Genomic DNA, 9,737 nt, shown 5'->3' with positions numbered 1-9,737 from the left:
GAAAGAGCTGAATTAAATTTCTTTGAGGGAACTGTGTTGTGGTTGGGTTCTTTCACCTCTATTCCTTGCTTGCTGGCTACTTTTCTCCCTCCTGGAAATCATCTTCAGTCCCTTCCATCTCCTCCAACATTCCCAGACAATGTCTTCTGTGCCTCTTTCCCCAATAAAACCAAGAATTTGATACAGTTTTAACCCCAAAGTGATTATTTTCTTCCCCAGTTCTCTACTGAGGGAGATATTTATCCATCCATTCATTTACCAACATTATTTATCCATCCAGTTAATCCCTGTACTGCCTCACTGGGGTAAGACCATCCCTGTAAAACCCAAGTCAATCAAGTTCACCTTCTTTTGCCTATGGATTTTCTCTCAGATCTAATAAGACTGCAGCTGAGACCATAGGTTCAGGTACTTACATGCAGCTGAAAATTAAGGTGTCCCTTTTATTCTGGTAGATTGTATGTTCATCTCCAGGAGCAGCGCTGTCCCCTGCTCTGTCAGGGGACTCCTTTGAGTGGTAGTGTCCTCCAGGGTTGCTCTGGAAGCATTTGTAAACTCTCCCCAAGTGGCCTTGTGGAGCTTAGGCTTGTTAGGTTGTTTCTTACTGCATGAAAGACCTATTTCAGATATTCACAGATATGGGGGAAATAGAGGCATTCAAAAGCAAAACCTTACTCAAAGTCATAAGGAAGGAAATTTGCCTTTGTAAAATTTTGTGTGGAAAAGCCCCTTTTCTCTTGTGAAGAGCTCTCAGGCACCATATCAAGCCTGTGTTTTGCTAAAGGAGGCATCAGTTGAAACAGCAGCAGCCCAAAGGCTTTGATTTATTTCATTTATTTTTAACTTTCTATTTGAGACGTCATAGGAAAAAAAAATTGCTTCCTTTGAGAGCCCTTCAACTCTGAGAAAGATACCTGCTGCAATCTAGAAATAGGCTTGTTCTGAGAACAGCCTGGCCAAGAACTGCCCAGGGGGGCTGTATTTTGTTCTTTCTTTTTTTTCTTTTCTTTTATTACTTTGCCTCTGAGCACGTCCATGTCTTTTGAAGGCTGCTGCTGCATGTTTGGGTGAAGACCTGGAGCTGGCTGGAAAGCTCCAGCTCACAGGAGCAGAGCTCAGTAACAGCTGGCAGAGCCCAGGAGACGGCCACCCTGAGCGCATCAGGAGGGCCGTCACAAGGTGCACGTGTCCTATGGTGCTTTTCAGACAAAGATCCCTTTCTTTCTGTGTCTGATGGGTTCTCCATCAATGGGAGAACCTTGTTCTACAAACAGAAATCAAACCTCTGTAACTGCAGTGTCACTGATAAAACACCACTCCTTGCCAATTTATACAGGCTCTTTGACCTCTTGCTTTGGTGCACAGACTTCGAAGATTTTTCATCTCTGGCTCTTTTTTTTTGGTTTCAACAGCGATACTACAGGAAAGTTTATTTTGGGAGTACTTTTGATCTGCCTTGAATAAGAATCCGAGCTTGTGACCTTACAGGCAAAACTACTATTAATTGTCCATCACAATTGTTAGCTCTAAACCAAAATGATTTCAGGTTGCAGTTTACTTCTGGTTTAAATTTAGAACTACTTTTGCCTCAAGAATTGGTGTTATGTGTTTTTGACAAAGATGAGAACAAAATCTTTACTCCAAAAACTTCCATTCCTAATAGAGGTAAGAAATTTATGTAAGAAGACTGCAAGTGAAAGAACAGTGCTAATTATCATGGTTAAGCAGCTCTATTTTTTTTTTCTTGATTGAATTGTTCTTTCTAAGATAAGATTTCACTGGGGGCAGGAATGAAGTTTCTAGGTTTCACAGCAGGAAAGTCTTCTAACAAGAAATGAATGTAAGACAGTGAAGGGGTCAGGAAAACAGCCTAAGCAAAAAGGGATTGTCCATAGGATGGTGTAGCAGTAAGAATGTGAAGAAAAATACTAATTCATAGAAGAAACATGCAGCAGCAATTTGAATTTTTATCTAGCTGTTCAGTAACAAATACTTAGCGTATCCACCACAGTGTATTAGCATGTATACAATAGTTAACAGCAGTCATGGTCAACATCCCAAGTTCCCAGACAGAACAAAAACTTCTTGTTTGTGGATATGTTCCTCTTTAAAGGGAAATATTTTACACATCATAAGATTTAAAGACTGCAAGATGCATGGCAAGGTGGAACCAGACACAGCTTCCAGAAATAATGTTTAAAAACAAAGCAAAACTGAAAATGGAGAGAAGCACGTATCTGGATTCTAGGATAGTACTTGAGGTTTCTAATGTTTAACTGCTGCAAAGTAAACTTGTTTATGAAAGTGAACTGTATAAGAGATTTGGGCTAGCAGATTAGTCAGCTTTGCTGTTGTTGTTCAGTCAATAGGCCACTTCCCTGGGTTAGGGGTAGTGCTCTACCATACAGTAGGTTTTTCTAGCTGGTCCTACATTGATAAGAAAACAGTTCTCTGTTTCTATGATACAGTAGGTCATCAATAAAACAAGAAACAATTATATTCTTCAATACCGCAAAATTGCCTTCTTCTTTAATATTCTTAGATTTCTTATTTTTTTTAATAAACTGTTTCTTTTTAAAGTATATTAAAAAGCCCACCTCAGCAACATATTTTTGCAAAGGATTTTACAGAATTTAGCTTCTGAATTACATATAAGATGCTGTATACTAAGTGTGCTATTAGTTAATTCAAATTCGATACCTAGAGTGTGATTTTGCCATAGTTAACTCCCTTCAGGATCAGGCTGGGACACTCCGAAGTATGATGGCCACAAAGACTTTTTCCTCATATAGATGCAGTTACCTCTCTGATTTGTGTAGTTGTGTTTGCATTGAGATCCATAACAGTGAAATAACTTGCCAGTTTTAAACACTGCATATGATGGACAAAAGTCAGCTCTAATAGCACTGGAGTTTCATGAATAAATCTGTATTACTGTCATGAATTAAATTAAACATTAGCAATAGAAAAATGTTATTTCCTCTTCCAGTTTCTGGGGATTTTATTATTCCCTCTGAGGATAAGAAGACACTAAATTCCTTATTTTGGAGGGAAAAGAAATGTTTTTACTTCTGAAATGTCCTCATGTCTCAGGAAGTAAGTAGCACAGGATAAAGTACCCCCAAACTTAGCAAAATGACGGCTCTCTGCTCCGCTTTCAGCCTCAGCAGAAACAGAATTTTGGCCAGCTACTGGTATTTTGTAGGAATTATGCTTGCTCAGTTCTTTATTTTTATATTGCTGCAACTTTTTGTCCTCATTCCTGCAGAAACAAGGCTTATGCAATCATGCCGCCTGTGCCTAGATCTCCATCAGTTCTACACCCGCAGTATCTTTTGAACCTATTGACAAATTTCAACCAACTGATCTCTCAAAGGAAGTCAAGCTCCTACAAGCTTTGTGAAAATAACCTTCAGGACAGTGCTTTTGTGGAGAGTTAGGCTGCAGTGTGAAGAGGCACCATTTTAGAGAGCAGAGAATACACTTCTAAGAAAGTGTTTGTAAAAGTCTGACCATGGGGAAAGTTTCAGCGAAAGCCTGTTCCTTCCTTGGTTTGAGGTCAATCAAGCCTGAGGCACAGACCTTTCAGGAGCCGGGCTTCATAGTACTGATCTCCATAGCACATGGGGATGCTGTTTTGCAGCAATAATTTACCACCTTAACTACCTTTAAAGCAAATATTTTTTATAACCACTTAAATGTCCATTTCTTTTCCTTTTTTTTTTTTTTAAGGGACCAACCGCTACCCAATGGCCTTTTCCTTAAGTCCAAGACTTACTTCGTCCATCACCCTAGAAGTCAATTCTTGACCTTCATCACTGTCACTTTTCTCCATGGATTCTGTGGGTTTAAAGTTACAGGATTGTTGAAACAGATAACAAAGTGCAGCAGGCTGAAAAGTGGCTAGGACGAACCTTCAGGGACGAAGTTTATCTGTTGGAGCATTTCCTGCGTGTACTTTGAAACCTCTCAATTTAATTTGATCAAAGCATGAGCCGACACATTTCAGCTACCTACTGAACAAACAAATTTACTGCTTATCATTGTTGCCACCTCAGTCTTTAATTTACTTTACTTAGTAAGCCAGTACATGTTAAATGAACAACCTGTTCATTTCAAATGCTAGTTTCTGGTCTTAAAAATAGGCTATAGTTCACCTGACGTTAAAATATGCAGCATATCACAGGCCCTCTCCTTCCCCAGAATCCCTGTGTAAAAGGAGGTTTAAGACATATATAGTCAGTGTGGAAAACAGTGGCCTCTTTGGGGTCACTATATCCATCAACATCCATTTGATTTTTTTATATATATATATATATATATATATATATATCTCAGGCTTCCTCCTTTCTTTTTTGTTAACTCCTGTAGGACATATGAGGACTGAGAAATTAATGTTGGTGTTCTTAAAATGTGTTAGTTAACTCACATTAACACATTTCAAAACACAAATTAGCACATATGGATTGACAGATCATTTTAAACATTGCTATCTTTGTCAACAGTAGTAACTAATACTTTTTTTAATGTTCTGGTAGTTAGGGAAAAATTTTTTTTTTTTTCCCCATGAAGAAAGTGTTTATTTAAATTAATAATAATAAAGAAATCTATTATGAGGTGTGGCATCAAAGGAGCATGGCCAGACAGCCTGGCCTATAGAAAATAACAAAGTACAGTGGCAGCCTTTCTTTTTTTAAACCAAAACAATTTGACCAGTGTTTTTAGTTGGTGTTCTAAAATATTTTGATTGTTTACCTCTCAAAACTATTGGCACTTATTTTCCAGCTCATGTGGCCTCCCTCATTCTCAGGGAAATTGAGTCCAAATATTTTGGTTTTATTGGTAACTGCTCATCAGCGATAGTATGTCATCCCAGAACGAGAGCTGACGTGGTGCACTTAGGGAGGCTGCTCCTCCTTCAGGAGACACCTGCAAGAGAAGCTATCTAGTTCTAGGCTCCAGCCAGGGGCCCTGCCCTGGCCCACGTGTCTAAGGCAGCTCTGGGCAGCAGGAACGTGCTGCCTAGGCGAGGAAACTGCTACCACCCCTCCAACACGTGTGTTTCTGGGAAAGTGCCCTCCAGACCACAACACCGAAATGTCCTGGATTAGGGAAAACAACAGACGAAGCAGCCAGCCTCCTGAACCAGCTTTGCTGCCAGATCTTTACATAATGGGTGTTCCTACTCATAAAACAAAATGGAACAGACTGTTCGATATCGGTAGATACAGATATAAGTTATTCTTCAGCACTTCGAACTGTGATTACCGTTGCACACTGGCAGCTTGTTTCCTTTTTTTCAAGTAAAAATAACATCTTAAAACATTCTGTAAACTCAGATTTTAAACATAATGAATTTTTATTCTACTTGTGTGTCATCACTCACTGAAAATACAAAATGCTTAAACAATGTAATTTATGGTGGAGATTTTCAAAAAAAGTGCAGAGGACGTGGCCACATATCTCCTCTTTAAATTAATGGAAAATGCATGACTGTTTCCTGCACTGCTTTGTAAATGTCAATCAGGGACTTCAGAGAGCGTGTGCAAGAAATGACAGAACAGCCAGCCACATATGGTAGTGTCTACTGACACAGATTAACCTCCATATGCAATTCTACTAATAAATGTACCATATCTTCCCCATAAAAACCACAGAATAGGCATAGTAGAGTTTGAGGTTTTGTGAACCTTGCAGACTATATTATGTTTTTGCTAGCTTGCTAAACTATTTAAAATGCACAAAACTCTTTCCTTCACAATTTAAACTTGCACTGATTATTTTCCTTCTCTGATGTTATTAGTGTAAACAAGCAAGAAGACTTATTCTTCTATCTAGATAAAGCCTGTGCCAGATACAGAAAAATCTTGGCCTAAAAGATGGATTAACGCAAGAGAATGTCCTGCATTTTTAGCTGTAATGACAGCAATTATTGAGATAATCCAGGATCTACTGTTATGTCACCCTACTTATAAATTTGCCAAAGGAAACAATAGTATAACTGGTGCTGCCATTTTCAAGAACAAATTTAGATGACAGAGCTGAATGGGAAATGTTCCTGTGCTGTACTAGGGTGAAACAGACTTCTAGAAGTAGTATCCAGATAGGGAAAAGAGAAAGATTGCTCTGGACTATGTGGTAGCCTGTTGCTTGGACTTCACACCAGGAATATGGGAGAGGAGAGTTTAAGTCCTTCTTTTGCTTGAGCTGGTTCCTCACATGCCAGGAGGGATTCCCTGGACACCAGTCTATTGGCTGCTCTGTGATGGGTCTCCCTAAATATTCCTGGTCATATACAATTTGGTCGTTCTTCTCTGAGAGTGGCTGTCTGTATGGGCATGGATTTGGGCACTCCTCTGGGGTGTGGGAGACTCAGATTCATGCTCTGGCTCCAGGTTTTTTCAGTTATTAAGAGTGAAACCACTCAAGTGGGCAGGCTTGGGAAATGAAGCCTTCACCCTCCCACCACACAGTGCTGGTAAGGAGCGCACCTAAGACTGAAATCCCTGGTCCACCTCTGGCAGAGCAGTTAGGTTGCCTGGAGCAACAGAAGCTTTTGTTTTTACTTGAAAGTTTCACTCTAACAGGTGTATTTCCATAAAAACATCTGGTTTTAACAAGTCGATGTTTCATATCAAAAATTATTTTGTCAGAAATGTCCTTACCAACTCTAGAGAACAGGACATAGAAGGATGTGTTCCTGGAGCTGTTGTATTGATTTGGACCTTCTCACTCAGTCCTGAATAAAACTGTGTCCCTGTAGCTCCTCAGGCTGACTACTCTTGGCAGCTGTCGCATCAACATCTTTCCTAGACAGCCGGACAGTCTTCCCTGTGCTTGCAGAATGACAACACCTTCTTCGCTGAAACTCTAGTGACAGCCGAGAACCCCCCAACCCTTGCTTTTCAATTAGTTGAACAATTTTCCTTCCTTCCCCAAGTAAATCCACCTATGTGTTAGCCCTTTTTCTTCCGCTACCCCTCCACTACGACTGCGGCGGCTGACCTGGAGCTCCAGGGAACTGTCCCTACCAGCGCCACCTCACACATAATCACAGGAAACCACAGCTGACATTGTCGAGAGCATGTTGCTAATCACTGCAAACCCGCTCTCAGGTCTCCCCAGCTGTGCTGAAGCAGCCAAATGATTCGGGCCCCCTAAACAAGCAGGGTTGCGCAGAGAACAGCAGCGTAGAGGCAATACCTCTGACATGGGGAACCCTCATGCTGTTTGTCTCTTTGTTCAGAGTGAAAACAAAATATATCAAATCTCCCATAAAAAGGAGTGGCTGTCCACTGCTGAGCTTCACTGAAGCCCTGTCTCCATGACAGTCTGGTTGGACCACTGGGAAGCACAGAAACCCTGTGGCCCTGCTGGCTAAAGGGCTGGGAGCTGGGAGACTTCCACTCTCCTGAGTCCTCCCCTGCCTGCTGGATATTACTTACACTTTTCTAGTCAGTTTTGTGGATGGGTAGAGACAAAAGAGAAAATAGAGAAGAGAAAAAGTCTAGCTGTTTCTGTGATACAGCTACCTGGTATTCTCTTCTCAGGACGGCCACCTCATTTTGTGTACTGTTCTTTTCCTCTACAGTAAGCCAATGTTTTAGATGTTTTCGATTTCCTAAGGATACGTTATATTAAATTCAAACACCAGTTTTAGTTTTCAAAAATTAATCTTACCAAAGCATCTATGTCAGGAAAACTGCTGTCCATTAGTAGGAAATTATTCAGAAAAAGGAAGACAATTTGATTATTTATGTAAGAAACTGCTGTACAATTAAGTACAGATATAGGTCAGTAAAATAAGTTCTTTGATCTATCGCTACAAGGAATTCAGTGTAAATACGTTTCCTGATAAGAGTCACTACTGCGTAATTGCATTTTACAAACTGCGCAGTGTGCTATTACTCAGGAAATGTGTTTACTGATATGCATGTCTCCACTCAGCCTCATGGTTGAAAGGTTTGCTTTTTCTGATATTTATAGTTCTTGCACATTTTTAAATGAGGTGATTAAACTCATGAAGGGATGGAAGAGTGTACAAATAGGGAAAATTGATTCTTGAGCATACAAAACCACTATTGAAATAAAGACCAGTTGATTGTTTTTAAACAAACGTAGGTTAGTGGCATTTGAGATTAAACTGCAAGACAAATATTAAGAAGGATTAATTTATACTGTCATCTTTGACTGTTCTGAGCTTCATCCTTTTATTAGAGTAGATGAGAGTATAACTCCATCACAGCTGTAAAAAGGCTTGCTTTTTATGTAGTTTTGTCCTATTTTAGGGAGAAGAATACTCCCTGTAGAAACTTAGCCTCTTCAGAGCTTGCACAGGAGTTGCTAACTGAATGGCTTGAATGCTCACTAGTTAGTCACCTAAGGATAGACTTGACCTGGGCTTTAGGAGGATTCCTTATATACGAAGGTGGGGCTCGACACAGTGTTATTATAACTCTATCACAGTTCCACATTTACTACAGATGCTGCCATAATAATGAAGGGTTCCAGGTGATTCTTTTCAAGTCTGGGTTTTAATCACTGAGAATCTATCAAAGCAATGGCCTATTGGATAGAAGTTGTTCAGCTGGGCTGAACTCAACTTATTAAACATTGCTTCTGTGTGAAAATATGTATATTATCGTGTAGGTTTGAGCTAAGCCATCTCAATTTGGGGAAAGTGAAAAGACCATAGCATAGTTAAAAACAAGGGGGAAAAACATGTCTGTATTTGTATTTCTTTGTTTTGAGAACACATTGTTGAAGCACTGGAAGCAGAAAACTGCTGCAGGATGGGAAAGCAGCCCCTGCAGAACAGGAGTGTGTCTCTGCACTCTGGTGACAAAGGCTATGATTTAACTAGTTGTAGGCTACTGAAAAATCCCTCTTTGCCAAAGCATGGTATTCATAACAGAATAAACAGTCTGTTTAAGCCTGGAGTGGGACATCCACCACTCTCATGGTCTGTAGTAGACAACAGAGGAAAAAACAATGGGTCGTTACTGAGAGAGAGGATGTGGTTTGGGGAATAGCCTCCCATCCCAGTCAGGATGGGAGGCTATTCCTGCATCCTGCACTATCTTCGGGTTCTGGAGCCAAGCATGTTGCAGTGCACATAATGTTTTTGCTAATAAAAAAAAGATTTGTACAGCTCTTTTCTCTGCAATAATTTCAGGATGATGCCTTCCTGGGGAAGCCTCACTTGCTCTAGTGAGGAGCACAGCATGCAGTCACATGAGAGGTGGCCTGGGGCTCCCTTTCCTCAGCAAAACCAGGATAAGTACTGAACCAGGAGAGAGAACTTGCCTCTTCTCATGACAAAAGAGAGCCACATGGGTGTGAAAATCTGTGAAATGAGCTTGGAAATTGAAATAGAATTTGTTTTTGCTTCCTAGCTGTGGAGGAGCAGTGGGAGCCTTCCCCACATTCTCCATGGTAAATGTGCAGGGGAAAGAGGTGATGTGGTGTGGTCAGAGCCATGCCTTGAGCATCCTCAGGAGCCCTTGGTGCTGCCTTAGGCAGGGCTCAGCAGTCATGGGCTAAAGGTCCAGCTGGCAGGAGCTGAGTCAGAGCTACAGCCTCTCAGAGTACAGGTGGTACCATTTCTTTTTAGTGATGTTTGGTACAAATGTAGGCTGTGCTTTATGTATAACTAAACTACATGGTGGAAAAAAATTGGCTGGGAAAGCAAAAGGCATCCAGCTTGCTCTTCTTGCTTTGATTGGCAGTGCAATAAG

This window comes from Apteryx mantelli, chromosome 1, assembly GCF_036417845.1.
Source record: "Apteryx mantelli isolate bAptMan1 chromosome 1, bAptMan1.hap1, whole genome shotgun sequence".
Classification (NCBI taxonomy): domain Eukaryota; kingdom Metazoa; phylum Chordata; class Aves; order Apterygiformes; family Apterygidae; genus Apteryx; species Apteryx mantelli.
Note: the sequence above shows the minus strand (reverse complement) of the source record.